Here is a 16,872-nt window from a genome sequence, read left to right on the forward strand (position 1 = left end):
GAAAGTTTATGGTTCATTTTTGTGGATGATTTTGAGCATACCAGTGGTTGCGTTCCGACAGAAACGGAGATGAAACGTCGCTGATTTGAAAATTACTCACTTACGCCTCCTGCATAATATCGGGCGAGGAAATCAAGCACCTGTTTCCAGTGCGGCTGGTCACAAGTTGTGTAAAGGCGATAGACTGTGAACCTGAAGCCGGAAATGCATTTTATTCGACGAGATTCCGGAGGAACTCAGTGACACGGAAAGGAGTTAAGTTTTGAGTCATGAAAGGAGCCAATGGCAGTTACCGCCTTTGATTCCAATGTTTAATTTGGCCTCAACATAAACAGGCGTGAAATGTAAAGAACAGGGATCTCTTTGACTAATGAAGATAGCCTCGGTCGTAAATAAACCAAGTTGTCTTTCAGACCGACAACTTTTACCAATTTTCATTCAAACCGAAGTTTCGCCGTGCCGGCTCGGAAAAAGTTATCCGCGAGTTGGGAACTTGGGAGGCGATACGAGATAGAAGCCCGACTTAAACTACTTTTATTATCGAAACTTCCCTTCAGGAGGAGGCAGCTAATGAGAAGCAGATGTTTAAATTACTTTAGTCCGCCCTTAATTGAAATAGGTAAAATTCGCCGGAGCCAAACTAAGCGACCAGGCTAGCCACACCGCCAACCGGCTGGATCGATCATTTATAAACTAAAGTTGAGTCCTTAAGAAAGTTAGGTTTTGGCAAGCGAGTTAGAGCGATGGACGAATCGTGTGGGGTTGTAAGTAATTTAGTGGATTGCACGGTATCCCAAGGTGCGACGGCCGTCTTTTACTCCGAAACTAAAACCAAAATCCAATAGAATGCATCCAATGTCCGCGCGTAAACTATATGACGAAGTCACCAAGTTTAGATGGCTCATCCTCCGATTGCTTTTAACGCAAATCCTTCTCCAATCTGTGAGTTTTAATCCTGTTGCCAGCCAAATTAGCCTCCTTCCTGGCCATCTTTCCTTCCTCTCCTCTGCGCTTTTGAATTTGATACCATCTTGCGACCTCTACTTAAAATTAGACCCCTAGCTATTAAAGCGCGTCCTTTTATCAGCCAAACTTTTACGGCAGGAAATGAGGGTTTTTTGGGGGGTTTGTTTTTTATTTTAATTCAGGCAATGATGATTTCTTGGTGCAAATATTAATGAAGAATTTGCAGGTGCCTAAAATTTGATGGATTGCATGTTTAAAAGGGAAACTATACTGATTGTGAGTGAACTGAACGCAAGTACAGCCTGCTTGGTTCATAAATTGGACTATTATTGGAGAAGATGTGACAAAATTATCTAATCTGCTAAGATACTTGTGTATGTGTATAAATTGGAATAGCCGACAGATGACGTCATTAGGCGGTTAATTTTCTCACTATCAAACCAATTTTTATAGTATCCCCCAAAATCCGAGAAAATCATAGGAAATAGTGTAAAATCAGCTCTGTAACCACTCTCAGATGAATTATTAAAAAAATTGCGTGCAAATTCGCCGTTTATGGTTAATTTTTGTGTGTTACCAGAAAACTATAAGCATATAAATACATTGAATGTAATGCAAAATATTTTGCTGGTTATGACAACAAATGGTTCAATCCCTAACCTTTATGAGTTACCTAGATGCACAGTCTTGAAATGCTATGCACGCTAGTCGTGAACTTCTTGCGACGACACGCTCTGCAGCTAAGGTTAACTTATGAAACAAAACTTGCTCTGTACGCGCAGTGGAACCCATGTCACTGAGCTGCCGTCATTCGAGTTTTAGTTGAAAATTCAGCATCTTACGTTGCCATAGAACTCATTAACCACTTTACTGGATTTGCAACTTCCATAAAAAGGGCCATTCTGCACATCCGCTTCAATCGCGGAGGTATTGATTTAATACCCTTTACTCCTTGCGCTCGTCTCGGCTTTTCAGCAAGTCTCCCGCACCATTCACCGCCGCATCGTACGAGCTTGGCACTTAGAAATTCTGGAAGGGGGGCTGAGAGGTGAGGAAGGGGAGAGGGATTCAGAGAGATGCGCGTTTTTATTTTGGTTTTTCTGTCCCCGAGTTCTGATAATTCACGGAAAAAATTAAATTGCTGATTTAACAATTCAATTGCTAAAGAAAGTGACTGCAATGTTTTAATGTGGATTTTACAACAAAAAAATGCTACTTTAACCAACTTGCTTCTTCTCATAGTTGCTTTGCAACTTGATTACTGCTTTTGGGCAGATCGAACTTAAGGAATTATAAGTCAAGACAAAAGTCTTGAGAAAGTTCCCTCTTCTAGCACAGCCGTACAACGAAAGACATTCATGAGAGTAGACTTATCTTCCTTCAATTCTTCTCCAAGACATGTCCCCATCAATTTAAATGAGAATAATCCATGCAGAGTGTTCGAAAATTTCAAAATCATGAGTTGAAAAACGCTGACTTCGCGATTTTAAATATCAGAGCCTAACACAAAGCGGAGCGGCGCGGCGCGCCGTGTTGTCGGTTTGAGACGCGTACCGGTGCCTACAAACCTAGAGGGATACTTCACGCATTGCGCAATGCTTGAAGTATCCCCTTAGGTTTGTAGGCGCCAATGCGCCTCAAGCAACTATTTCACCATAGAGGTGTTGCACAGTATCAAACGAAATTGAAGGCGCTCTAACATATTACATATTCAGAATGACAGGCACCCTTTTGGAGATCGGAGCTTTCCTGGCAAAATTTTGAAGACGAAATCTACCTGCGTATGATGTAACTTTATGAAATTTTTAATAATTCCAGCCAACTTCGATGACACTATACCCTTGACTAAACATCATGGATACCCACATTGTCTCCTTCCGGCCGAATTATCACAAACGCCATGGGACGTTCCAAAATTTCCGCCGCCATTTTACTTTTTTACAGAGATATTGTTGGTTGAATCTGTTTGAAAATTTCACTGAATTTTATCGGCAGCACCTAGAAAATTCTGTAAAATTTTCGGACAGCCTCGTTGAACAAGTTCTCTGTAGAAAAATAAAATGGTGGCGAAAATTTTTAAACGTCGCATGGCGCTTGTGATACTTCGGCTGGAAGGTGACGACATGGCTCTCATTCAACATTTTCCTCTTCTATTGCGATGTTTTTAAGATAAACCTTTCTTTCAAAACACCTATGTAGATATCTTATCCTATTCTGAGGTTCAACTTCTGGAGCTGACTCTTTACGGTATAAGTCTCTTGCTAATATCCCACAGAAATTATACTGAATTTTTCCCCCTGACATCGGTTAGAGCGAGAGGCGCTAATGAAGGGTGAGACCGAGGGAGGGGGTGTGAGTGCGAGATGGAGAGGAGAATAAAAACCCTGTACGTTGGTTCGTATCAAAGGATCCAGGGAATTTGCACCTTGCGCCATCGCTAAAGCAGTGGAGCTGCGGAATAAATTATTCAAATTGCAGCGCTCTAGCTCCGGGTAAGACATCTTCATTATTGAAAACGGATCAAACGGAATCATTTCGCAAATTACTGACGGCTCATCGGCAATTCGCAACTCGGTGCCATCCCACTTTCACTCCGACATCAGATCAACCTCCAACAAAAACAGAGCCAAACAGAGGTCTCAACGTTTTGAGCTACCGCGAGCACAGTTCCATGACGTTAAGGCCCTGGTAAAAGTGAATCAGTCTGACATCAAACCGATTATTAAGAAAACACATATTAGCGCGAGTAAGCTTAAAACTTTTGCTAACCCCCCCCCCCCCCCTCTAAAACGCTTCGCGCCTAAGGAGTAATGCGTTACGCGTTTTTCTCATCTTGATTTAATATTATAGAGTTAGATAAATTATTAGTTTCAAAGAGGTTTACAAAGCTGAAAAATTAATTTTTGTGCTGAAATTTAACACATCTATAGTGAAACTGGAGGGTTTGCGGCGTTGCAGACTTTCTGTTATACTTCATTTTCTACGCGGAAAACTGCAAAACGTCATTTCTTGAAAATTTGAATGATTTTCGGTTTCTGAGTGATAAATATTCTACGAAATAATGCTGTAATGTTGGTTGAGTCTCCTTTTAAAAAATGAAGTATGAGCGGAAATTTTGGAGCTCTGCAACCGAGACACGCATTTTTGCAGTCTCACTGTCGGCATGCTATATATAGGTATGTCTCTAATCATTGGAGTAATTAGACTGATTCGAATTCATGTCTAATGTATAGTGTTCGAATATCATCCGACCTTCATGCTGATTACACTGGTATTTCGCAGTGATCTCAGACTGACAAAATACTGACATAATGACCGATAACTGACTGAAATCTCGCTAATTTGTTTTATAGAGAGGCCTGATGTCCGTTAGACTTTCACTTGTTAGAGGGGGAGAGGATGTAGAAACACCGAGTTAACGCGAGCGTTGTAAAGGGATAAGATGAATGGAAAGTTTAAAGTAACATCTCAAGTGTGGCTTATGGAGGGCTATAAAAAACAGGTTCAATGTTGAAATATATGTAGTGATTTGAATAAACCTAATGAAAAAGCGAGGAAAATAAAGGAGCATTCTACGGAGCAAAAAATACTCCGTATAATAAAATATAATACAATTTATTGGGAGAGGTTATTATGTGTATTGTGTAATGTTGAATAATGAATTATTCATTTCACGCCTCGGCTATCTTGAAATTTGCTGCAAGAGTTTCTTACTCTTAGACGTATGCTGCTGTGCGAACCAGGGGGGGGGGGGGGGGGATAGGGAGAAAGTGCAAAGAAAAGGGCGACAGAAATGGCAGTCAAGGCGCATGGAGACTAGGATGCGGTGAAAGCAGAGAGCAAAACAGCAGGAAATAGTACGAAAATATGAAACAAGCGAAATAATATATAACAGCCCTCCCCTCTTTTGAATAAATATTGTTGAGCGTCTTGTGTTGACAAGGTTGTATTTTATTTTTATGCTCGCTATCTAATTGTGAACTTTTTGATACACACTTTTGATTCCAGATTTTTGCCATTTGCTCTTTCAACCCTTCTCTCTTTGATTGTCTCGCCACAAAACTTTCTTATCCAAGTCTCCGTGCTCTTTGAGTTAGCATCTGAGTTAGGACGCGAATACAATGGCTTAAGTCTTTTAGTCCGACTGAATGAGATTTGTTTCACAATAAGAATTATTAACACTTTTGGGTGAAGTTTCTTTGAGAGCTGGAACTTATATGAGCACCCTTTGTTCAAAAAGTTTTCTCTATTATGTTCGGGGTTAAGAGGCATCGCGTGAAATTCAAAACAGCTCTGGAATGATATAAAGTAAATATTGAACTTATCCGACAGTGAATTTAGGGATGTGACGGTAAAGGGTAAATTAAATTGTCGCCATGAAAAAAAAACTTTCTTGAAAAAAAGAAGAAAAATCATGTGTTTAGTTCCTCAGAAGAATGGAAGAGAGACTTGACCCATTAAAACTTATTGTTTGCCCTCCAGCCGAGTTTCCAAAACTTGAGATGTTCGCTTCTTTCCGTCTGACTTTTAATTGCATCTCGGCGAACGTTTTAAAAATTCCTTTGGAAACCAAACAACCGGATGATTGTTCTAAGAGTGTGCTTTCGGATAACGGAAGCTCAGTTGCGAGTTGAATAAATGATGACTTTCTTGCTAATACTTCCTGCCGTAAATTAAAACTGGGACACTACGAAATGAATGGGAGACAATCAAAGATTTTAAACATAAGCTTCAATCTTCATTAGAAAAAGTTTAAAAGTAAGGTAGTCCTTCTCCGCTTCCTTGAATAAGAATAAAAAAAGCTTCAAACAATCGGCTTCGTTTACCTATAATAAAATCGGCATAAGCCTATATTATACCAAAATTCCAATTTTTTTTCAAATAAAATGAGCCTATAGTGTATCTACTAGCTTTCATCATATGGGGTTTGTAATAAAATGGGCTCCACTGACGAATGATTTCCCCAACAGGGATTTCGATGAAGTGGAGTTGTTTATGGAATACGCTGCGTGAAGTGATAAATGATAGTCTCCGGCTCACAGACCTAAGAACCTCGATCACTGGCGCTTTTTCAATGTGATGAGGGACAGGATCACACAGAATACTCCAGAGTACTTAGATTTAAGTCGGAATATTCAATAATGGGCTTAGTTTTAAAAATAGGCGGTTGGATTGCGGAGTCAACAAATGATCATGACTGTAAGTGGTTCTCGTATCAGATGCGACACAGAGAGGTGGTGAGTCCTTCTTTCTTCGGATCAATTATAAACCAGACAATACCGCATTCTAATTTACGAGGTTGCATTTCTTTAAAACAAAATATTTAAATTGAGCTCAGTTGATTTTTACTCTCTTTCTTTTGTCCTTATTATTAACAAATTTCCTACGTGGCTGGACAGATAAAGTAACACTAATGGTGCCAATTCACCATTTTTGCGTTGAGCTAAACAATTCTGAAAAACAGTGAAACAAACAAACAACAAAAAGCGTGGAAACTCTCAAAACTACGAGACAACAATTGAGGAGACTTTGCGCGCACCTGCAAAAATAAACGAAAACACAAAACACCTTGTTTTTGAATTACTTTAAGAGGGAGTTACAATATAAAAGCATCCTTTTAAATATTCTATATAAATATCCTTTTTATAATGAAATATCCCTAAAAAGACTATATGAGTACTTTACGGATGCGGTAGGTCTATCAGTTCATCCGCATCAGAGCTCAATTTTGACTAAGTTTAAAATGTAGGGTTTTGAGTTTAGTAAAAATGCTAAAACACACAGACTACTTTGAGGGTGAGGTAACCAAGAACACAGATACTTCCATCTTTAATCCTTTCAAGTATTACCTAAGTCATTTAAGAGGGAAGTCTTTAAGTCTTTTCTGAGCTTGCCTAGGCTTGCGTGGTCTCTCGAGGAAGGGGGGGGGGGAGGTATTAAGCACGGTCTCATGTGTAATCCTCCCACTGAAAACAAAAAACAAAAAACCCACTTTCCAAGAAAACAACTTTTCCGGCTGTTTATCAGGGTCCCTCTGTTATGTTCTGAAAAGTATGGGGAGGGGGACTGCTTGCCAGTACGTAATTCAAAAGGGAAGAGGTAGCCTCACGGGTAACTGAAGATGGGGATGGATGCCAAAAGATTAGCAAAAATATCGTACATAGTGGTTAGTACTTAAACACCTCTAGGCGCTGTTCGCCTTCATTCCCACGGATAGGCATGAAACATCGCACGCGTCGAAACAGTTGCATAACCGTGCGGTTTGAAGGGGCCTCGGGTGATCTGCGAGCTGCGCCTGGGCGACTCCTTCGCACCTGAGATTGCCGAGGCGTGGTGAGGACACTCGCGGATCGGAACCCTCCCGCTGTTGTCATCGAGACTCGAGAATCACGCGGATCATCCGAGTGATGAAATATTCGCGCGGATCGAGGCGTGTGTGAGGAGAGGAGGTGTCCAGCTGGCAACTGCGAGGCGAGGCTTAATTAATGAAGCTCATCGATCTGTTTGAGTGGTCGGATAAGAGACGGCTGGCGAGTCTCGCGGGCACCAGCCGAAGCCGAAGCCAGAGCTATCTCCTGGCTCCGTGTAGTTGCAGTTGCTGCAGTTGCTGCAGTTGCTGCACGGCTGGCTACTAATCTCGCATTATCACGGCTCGCGATCAAAGCGCCTCATGAGCGCCGCCTCGCAACAAGCCCGGCTCACCGCCGACGCTGACGACCGACAACGACGCCGCAGCGCCGATACCATCCTTAGCATCGGTTTTTCCTCTACTCAAATGAGTTTGTCGCCACCCTCGTCGCTGACGTCGTCGGGGTTCCAATGAGGCAGGACGACTGTGACCCCCCTCCCCCAACCTACACCTCCAAAACTGGAAATTTCCCCCAAAATAACGTAATTTTTCATTATATAGAATTTGCAGGTTCTACAATTGGACGTATTTCTATCAAAAGGAACTAAGCGCCAATTTGAGTTCCTTTTGAGGAATTTAGAATGCCGGATAGCGCGTTCTGTCAAACGAACTTAAGCGCCATGGAAAAGCATTGCGAGTGTAGGACGGAATGAGCCCGACGCCCGATTCCGCCGCCGCGCCAATCCAAGCCCCCCTCTATACCTTCCTCACCCTATGGCGCTTAGGTCCGTTTGATAGCAATACGTCCAATTTGCTGTAATCGACGGCGTAAGTCCGCAATCACATTACCTCGTTGGCGTTGTCTGAAAATCTCCGCCTCTATATTATTTTCTTAAAGGAGAACAAATTGGCATCATTCCTTGAAGTTTATGCATAATTTTCTTCGCACAGAGAAGAAAAACCTCGGCATAAGAATTGCCGTTGAGTATTTTTCCGGTTGAAAAATAAAGTATGACAGGAAGGCTGCGACGTCGCAAACCGAGTTATGTGATTTCCGACTTACACCGTCGATATGTATTTGCAGAAGTTTGTATTTAAATGGAGACAGCTGATTGAACTGAGCAGCGGGCTGATTGTTGAAATTGATAGACAAAAATGTAGACAAAGGTGACAACAGGGATATGAGGGAAGCCTATATTGGTGGAAGCGGGTGAAACCCCCGTATAAGAACCACCCATTTCAATCAATAGGATCGCTCCATACTCCCTACGTATTTTTTGTCTATGGCTTTGTCTATCAATTTCAACGATCAGCCCGCAGGAAAATACCCTAGGCTCATGAATTGACCAATTATTGAAAAGGATGTGAAAAAATGATCTGATCTGCCGAAATACATGTGTTTAAATGGGAAATACCACCATATGACATAACTAGGTGGTGCATTTGCTCAGTTTTGAATTTTTTTTTTTTTTACTTTTTCCTATATCAGAAAAAATGTATGGAAAATGCGAAATCAACTCTTTAAGTGCTCTCAGTTGAAGCAATAAAAAATGCGTGTACAATCAATTCTCCATTTGAAATTGCTACCTGGAATTGTAAGGGAATTTGTTACCTTTGACCAAACTCCCCCTCTCCCCATCATTAAAAATTTTGAGAGTCCAATTAGACTTTTATGGCTAAAGCTGTGGCTTGATCAATGAGGGATTTCATTACTGGTGTGTTAGAATCCAAAAATAAGCAACGATACATTTGTGCTTATGGATCGTAGAGGCCCATGAGGATATACAATCGGTTCCGCTAGGATACATACATCACGCAGAATTGTATGTATAAACCCTAGGATATGGACAACTAATACAAGCCCACGAAAGTCTAACAAATGAGTGAATTCCAGGAAGAGGATATAAGAATAAGAATATGATATTTCTGTAAGAGCCGTGGATGCGAAGGATATGCTCCGGTAGAGCAAGTAGTAGGGCTTTGATAAGATTTTATGTAAACAAATTCGCCGATAACGAAAAATGTAATATCACGAACGGAACCTTCCCGAACTAATAAAGTATTTTCCCTGTGGCTACTTCGATACGGAGAGATGTTCGCTCTGCTTGTATAAGGCTCGTAACTGGTACAGTTTTAGATTAAGTGAAATTGGGCCACGTGCTCAGTTAACACAAGCACTTCCGGAATCCAGAGGAAAATCCTTTCGTTTACATCGATTCATTTTACTGGCTCTGAAAATCTTTCTGATAGCTGATAGCATTTTCTATGTGTATCACCTCTTTCGCCATTAGTTACCTCGGATTAATTGAATCTCTCACTTCTTTCTTTTTTAATTATTCTTCCCTCCTGGCTTAAGAATTGTATTTTTCTTCCATATCTAATCCAGATCCATATCCTCTACGAGTACTAGAAAAAAACACATAGTATGTTTTAATTTTTTAAGGGAGAACAAATTTTCAGTATGCATTAGGACTAAAATACCTAGAAAAACAGAATCGTGGTGAGTATGCTGAGGCATAGTGTTCGAGGTTTTGTGTGATTCATTGTCCCTTAGGTGGCAATGAGAACTAAAACGGAAGTTTCCAGGAAAAATTGTAAAAATTCATTCGAAAATTGTTTCATAATACATGTAGATACCCATTATTGCAGGCAGGAAATTTTTGGCATACCTTGCCAATTAAAGGCAAATTGCAAAAACTCACAAGCACAATATTTTGATAGTTTCATTCGGCGCCAATTGAGATTCCCAAGTGTTTTTGTCAAAAACACGTCACGTCAATCACCAAATAAGCTCTCAACTTTCGTTTTTTCCTTCTTCTTGGACTTTTTATACTTCTTGCAAACCCGTATTCTTTCCCTCAAGAGATTTAAGGATTTGAAGGATATCCATCATGGATAGTTTAGGATGTATTAAACATTTAAATATCATCTCTTCCTTACCTGCTGACGAGATGGTGATTGACCACCTTCAGAGAAAACGAAAAATTAATGATCGGTGAGGAGAATATGATAATATAAACGGAAACACGCCGTGAAAAAGGAAGAAAAAGTAGATTGCCGTATGAAACTAGAGTTGGAGTGGAAAAAAGGATAATAATATACAAATAATGAGAGAAGTAAATGGGGAAACGATACTCGTATGAACATAATTATACACATCCAAGTAGTTTTCTAATTAATTAAAGCCAATTATCGACCTAGTTATGCCTCATTAGGATTAAATCATCAAAATAGTTTCAGATTGCACTTTCATCTCTTCGCTTTCCGTTCTCTAATCCCTCTTTGTAATTATATTTATTTCATATTTCCAAACTTTATAACTTGAATATTTATTGCTGGTTGCAAACCCAGCCGTAGCCAACCATTTGTACAAGTTTTCTTTTCTTTTTTTAAAATAAAAAATAAAAAGTAAGGTGGCTCATCTCGCATCTGTGTTTTTTTTATTAGAGAGCGGATCTAGCGTGGGTGTGCGCTATGTGGCAAGTCAGTGACTGATGAGGTTGTATGAAAAAACTATGAGCACCGCCCCATGAGATGTCATGGTTAATTTTGGTTTCATACCTTTCCCGTTGTAACTCATCATCCCTATGATAAACTTCCTCCCTCGATATGTTTTTTCAAACAGAGCTCAAAAAATGTTTTCAAGATAGCTATGATGACAATGAGTGATGAAAACCGGTGACAAAGATAAAAGCATGAGGGTAGCGCACGAAAGCACTCGCTTCAAGAGTGATTCTCCTTTTTTTCACTCAATATTTGGTATTGAATAAGTCGAAAAAAATTACCCGTAAAAAGGCCACGAGGGGAGTCTGGTGATTGATTTTTCGCATAATCTATACGGATTACCATTTTTCAAATTTTAATTTTAAAAAAAAAGAAAATATAGTATCGACAACGTAACATTTGTGCGCTTGTGCATAATTAAAATAACATCCGATGTGCATAGTGAGAAAAAGTAACCGACATTTTGTGTGGAAAAATATGACACGCAGTAATGTTCTACCTAAACGTGCGGTTAGTATTTTGTGATTATGTTCTTTGGATGAAATTACGTTGACCTACTCTTTGGTTTGACAATTTACTACCCCATTAAAAATTAGGCGAGAGCCGCCACAATCTAACCTAGGTCACATTGGTCATTTTCGAATGCGCTAACCACCCGCAAAATTTGCGGCGCAAATTGCAACCTCTATGAGTATAATGAGAGAAACTTAAGTGCAGTAGTTCATCAGCAAGGCATTTACTTCATCCCCAGGTGTATCACAGTAACCTACGGCTGATTTTATCAAAAATGTGTTCAATCAACCGCAAGTTCTTTTACTTGATTTGACTACAAAAAAGTATTTCAAAGTAACCCAAAGTAACCATAAACCCGAGAATTTTTATTGTGCCCTTACTTTAGCTGCCTCTGAAGTGCACAGTAGATCTGATGCTTGCGAACAACTGTTTTCTAATTTATTTTCGTCACCTCAATATCTATTATACATAAATTTCGATTCAAAAATTCATCGAACAAATTAAGGCTGAAAGGTAATTAGCTCGGTTCAAAAACTTCACAATGTTTGAAAAATCAATGAGGATGGGTAGTTGTGATTTGAGCTTTTTTTGATGGAAGACTTATTAGTCAGAGTAATTCATTTAAAAAGAAAAAGAGAGAGCGTATACATGGGGTGCATGAATTTTATATAAGACACATAGAACAAAGACGAAGGGAAGTTTTTCAGCAGCAAAAACTGTACAGTGTCATACAATTTTCACATTCTCCTCGGAAAAAATTATGCAAAACCATAATTACCATAACTAGCATAATATTATTTTTTTACAGTGATGCTGCTTCAAACTGTCATATTAGATACATCAGTATCATCGACCGACCAAACACCTTCGTTGTGTTCCTATGAGCTTAAAATTCCTCAACAGCCGAGATTAAAAAGTGTCTCCTCGTGATAGAAATAATTTCCCTTTTCGAAGAAATGAAAAGACGGAAAGCTGAATAGGACGTAAACATGGAGTTATTTGAAAAAGGTATAAACGTATACTAAAAATCTAAAGTGTGCATTAATATATTATTTGGAGGCGTTGGCGCGTTGGGGCCTTGCTGGCAAAGCTTTTCGTGAAAATGGAGGGGTAACACCTCGCGGAATGAAGGGATAACAATTAAAACAGTAGATGGCCGAGGAGGAGGCAGCGAGGGGGTTGAAATGAGGAAACGGAAGAGGGTAAAAGGAAAAAATAAATCAAGAGTAACCCTTAAGCACGAACAGGCTTGAACGAGATAAAGTGACTCGTGACCGCCCTCTTTAACATTTGATCCATCGAAATTTCCCTCCCTACGATACTGACGTATCCACCTAACACTGGATACACTTAAAGGCATGAAACCCAAAGAGATGAGTGATTAAAGGATATGGAGACACTTCGAGACACCCAACAGACATTCTCAATCTATGACATGCGCACGTAAGCGTAGCAATAAGTTTTAGTTGGCGAGGTTAGTTGATTATTCAATACACCCGTTGCGAAACTGTTGATATTAATGTTCATTATGATGATGATGTTGTTGTTGTTTTTGGCGCGTATACGTAGTATACCGCCTTTGCGATCGTTTCGACCCCCCCCTCGATACAATAACCGAGTCCCCTAGTTCCTTACCGAAAAGTGACTACCGCGAACTTCTGAGATTTTCCAAAGCGTGTAAAAAGTTTACTAATCCGTCAATAATAATGATTAAAATTTGTTTCTCATTCTGGGGCTCGCTAGTTTATGTGTAATGAATACCAAGAGTCTACGTTTCTTGGTTTTTTTTAAAAAAACCTTAGAATGGGGCGCGCTGATTTAAAATATGCATATATAAGCGGAAGCAAGCGAACTGATTCGAGGATGGCTGACCAGTTCGGCACTCCTTGAATGAGAATTTCACTCACTCCGTTTTGTTCACAACGTTGCTTTGACATATCTCCACAACACTGTTATCCTTTTCAAAAGTTGGTACTCCTTGCTCTGATAGCCGGGGCCACCAGGATAGTGGTAAGTGCAATCTGTGATGAGCCTCGAGACTCATTAGACCATTTGCTAAACGTGGCTCATACAGGAGTCCACTAAGCCCTCTCGTCCCCACGCTCCTGATCACTGCGTCGGCGTCACGAAGAACAATGGGCCTTGGGTCCCAACGCGGCCGATACCCGTACCCCAATTACTCACGCTTCATTAACCATTTCACCGTCACGCTAGGATTCATCCAATTTTCAAAAAAAATTGTTTCGCATGTATTTAGCAATTTTTTCCTTACTCTCCGTTAAAACACAAATAAAAAGAGACCTCATTCATAAAAATCGGCCGAATAGAAGAGAAGTTACAGTAATCGAAATCCGAAGAAATCAACAAAACCTCGACTCCTCGATACGAAAAATAAAATGAAGGGGAAAAAAAGAAAGTATAAATTACAATTAAATATAATTGACCTCAAAATTTGACAAACAATTCATTTATATACCTAACGCTGAAAAAACTGGGAGAAATTACAAAAAATTTGCCTCTTGCAAGGGGCTTCTTTGTAAGTTTTATATTGACACAAACGATGAGTTGAAAATAATAGAGGATGATATAAAAAATTAAGTGTACCATTATGAGTTTCCGTCAAACTAAAAAACGGGTAATTATTCATACGAATAAATGAAACAATTTGAGTATTGAAGATACGAGCGGAAAATGACTGTACTTAAGGACAAACTGAAAATATACTGATTTTTTCTTAAGCAAATTATAGTGTATGTTAGATTAGTACAAAAAATGAACCTTTGCTAAAACAAGCTCCCAAAATGTGAGACACATTTAAATTATTATACAGTTCCGGTGTGTTTAAATTATTTTACATACATTTCCGCGGATTTTTAATTGTTTTGATCGCAGGATCATATTTTTATTTTCATTCCTTCATCATTTTTCTTTCGCTTCTAATTCCGTTTTATTTTTTTCATCACAGTTGCGAGAGAACCACAAAAGGATACAGAAAAGTTAAAAGGAGCGAATTCATATGGTGTTGACCTGATGGTAAATCACTGGAGTTGGCGACATGGATGAAAAGATAGAAAGTTAGTGGGACGTTATTTCACTTAGATCCCTTTTCTCGCTCTGAAGTCTCAAGTATTCCATAAGTTTCACAAAACTCCGTTCTTTTGTGAGTGATTTAGATTCCTCATAGCATCATTTTCAGGTTTGAGCGGACTCTAAATATCCTTCATTTTTTTGTACGCTTATACCCACCCATCAACACCCACGACTGTGTGTGCTGAAAGTTGAGAACTTTACGACTTCGGACCTCACCCCATTCGAGAGGCTTTGCGGGTCTCGACGAGGAGCGGAGGAATGTGAGGGGACGGATTGGCTTTTTGAATGTCACACGGTAAGACGCTCTGCCCTGAGCTGATTGAGTAACTTTCAAAGAGGAAAGCAGCTCATTTAATTCAGCTTGTATCACGACGCGAGATTACACAACGACGTGTGAATGGAAGGCTTGAACTTTACAACCTAATGGAAATGAAACAGGCGTCGTGCAATCGTCAACGGGACGGGGCTCACAGAAGGAGGGTATGAAATCACTTCATACGAAATTACTCTGAATGAACCCTATACAATTATGGAAATTAAGGTGATTCGATGGACGCCATATTTTGTGTCAGAACAACATGCGATATATCGCATCGCTTGTTTCCATTGCTTCAACTACACTGAAAAAAAAAATCTCGGTGTATTTACTAAGAAAAGGGTAAAATTACCAAGAATTCAGGGTTCTATTTGATCCCAGTTTTTTCTTGGTAAAATTACCATTTATGGAATTGGTAATTTTACCGAGAAATCTCGGTAAAATTATTGAACATTCTTGGTAATTTTACTGGACCTTGGTAAACACGCCAATATTTTTTATCGACTATGGTAGAATTACCGAGATAAAATGGCAAAGTTACCGGGAATTGATTACCAATAAAAGTGGTATTCATACCTGAAAAAAACAGTGAAAATACCGGTTTTTAGGTAAGTTTATCAGTCTGTCTTGGTAAAATTACCAATAATTGGTAAAAAAAAGTGAGATGGTAAAGGTACCAACGGACCTTGGTAAAAACGCCGAGAAATTTTTTTCGGTGTACTCGTCATTTTTCTCGAATTCTGATATCGCAATTCTATTGTCAGGATACGAAAGGATTCGCTTACCAATTTTGACACACAAATTCAACGTAATAAAGGCGTGTTTTTTCTTGGAGGAAAAATATCGCATTCGATACTGATATCGAAACTGCACTCGAATATTTTGCAGGACGAAGAGAAAGCTTGGCTTTTTTGCAATTTTTAGGTGGATATGCTATTTTTTTATACATAACAGCGTCATTATTGGGCTCGTGTGCAGGATTGGAAAAAAAACTTGAAAAATCAGCTTGCGTATTTTATACTGTAGAAAGCGGCAAAGTCGCTAACTCATTTTAGCCAAAATTTCCAATTAGGCAGTATTCTACCATGCCAAGGAAAAACGCCGTATGAACCTCCAGGCGTTGCCAAATTTCCTCTGATAAAATATGAATTTATTGAAGAAATTGTAAATATTTTTCTTCCGATTTTTCAGACTATTTTGTTCGCAAATTCATCTAAAATATCTGAAAATTTTAGTGAAAATGTACATAAATTTCGTCAAAAATATATGTTTTATTTGGGGAAATTTGGCAACTCTCGAACGTTCATACGGCGTTCTTCCTAAGCACGGCAGTATTGTTCCTCAGCCCTCGCGGTGTTCGCCCAGGATCACTTGAATTCACCTCGAGTCTTCGGACAGTTTTTCTGCGCGCCGGAGTCACGTAAAATTGTACATTTCTCCGGAATTGAGCGAGAAAATTTCTGGAAGATTTGGGGTCAATCGGTGGTGGAGGGGGGAGGGGGGGGGCGGAAGTTCGGGGAGCACGAACTGTGCGAGCAGCTAACGCAACATAGATGATGTTCACTCTCGGAAATATCGAGCTGAAATAGAAACCGGGAGTTAGCGATTTTTTGCTTGACTGGCTCGCTGTTTCTGCAGGTCCCGGTCGGTTAATTGGGAGGAGGAGGAGGCTAGGAGCGGGCGCAGGGTTCGAAAGGTAAGACGATTGAAACGATTCCCTCGTGATTCACGAAAGCGGTATATTCCCATGCACCTGCTTGCCGCGCCCGCGCCAGGCCGAGACTCGAACCGCTTTCGGTTGGAACTCGCGGGGAATCGGAAATCAAATTTATCTCCAGTCGCTTTGGGCTCTCCCGCTAATCCTCGAGGTCCCTTCATTATTTCGAAATGCTCGCTTCCGATTATAATGACGAGAGGAATCACTTGCTAACTTTGCAGTTACAACAGCAGACAACGATCGAGTAGTATAGCGATGGCCAGGGAACGGTACCGCCTATTTGCAAACTGACGGTTCTGCAGGCAAAGAAGAAACTTTGGCATTTTTGTGAGTTGCAATTTTTTTGTACATTACAGCGTCGTCATAGCGCCTCCGTGCGGAATTGGAAAAAAGTATGAACATCAGCTTGCGTCTTTA

The 16,872-nt window shown here is 39.9% G+C and overlaps 1 protein-coding gene across 2 annotated transcripts in view; it reads right to left on the bottom strand.

Moving 5' to 3' along the window:
• Nucleotides 1-16,872, bottom strand: part of LOC109035577 (uncharacterized) — a 197,112-nt gene that overhangs the window by 178,047 nt on the left and 2,193 nt on the right. The window lies entirely within an intron of this gene.

The sequence above is a fragment of the Bemisia tabaci genome, chromosome 1 (assembly GCF_918797505.1).
Source record: "Bemisia tabaci chromosome 1, PGI_BMITA_v3".
Lineage (NCBI taxonomy): Eukaryota > Metazoa > Arthropoda > Insecta > Hemiptera > Aleyrodidae > Bemisia > Bemisia tabaci.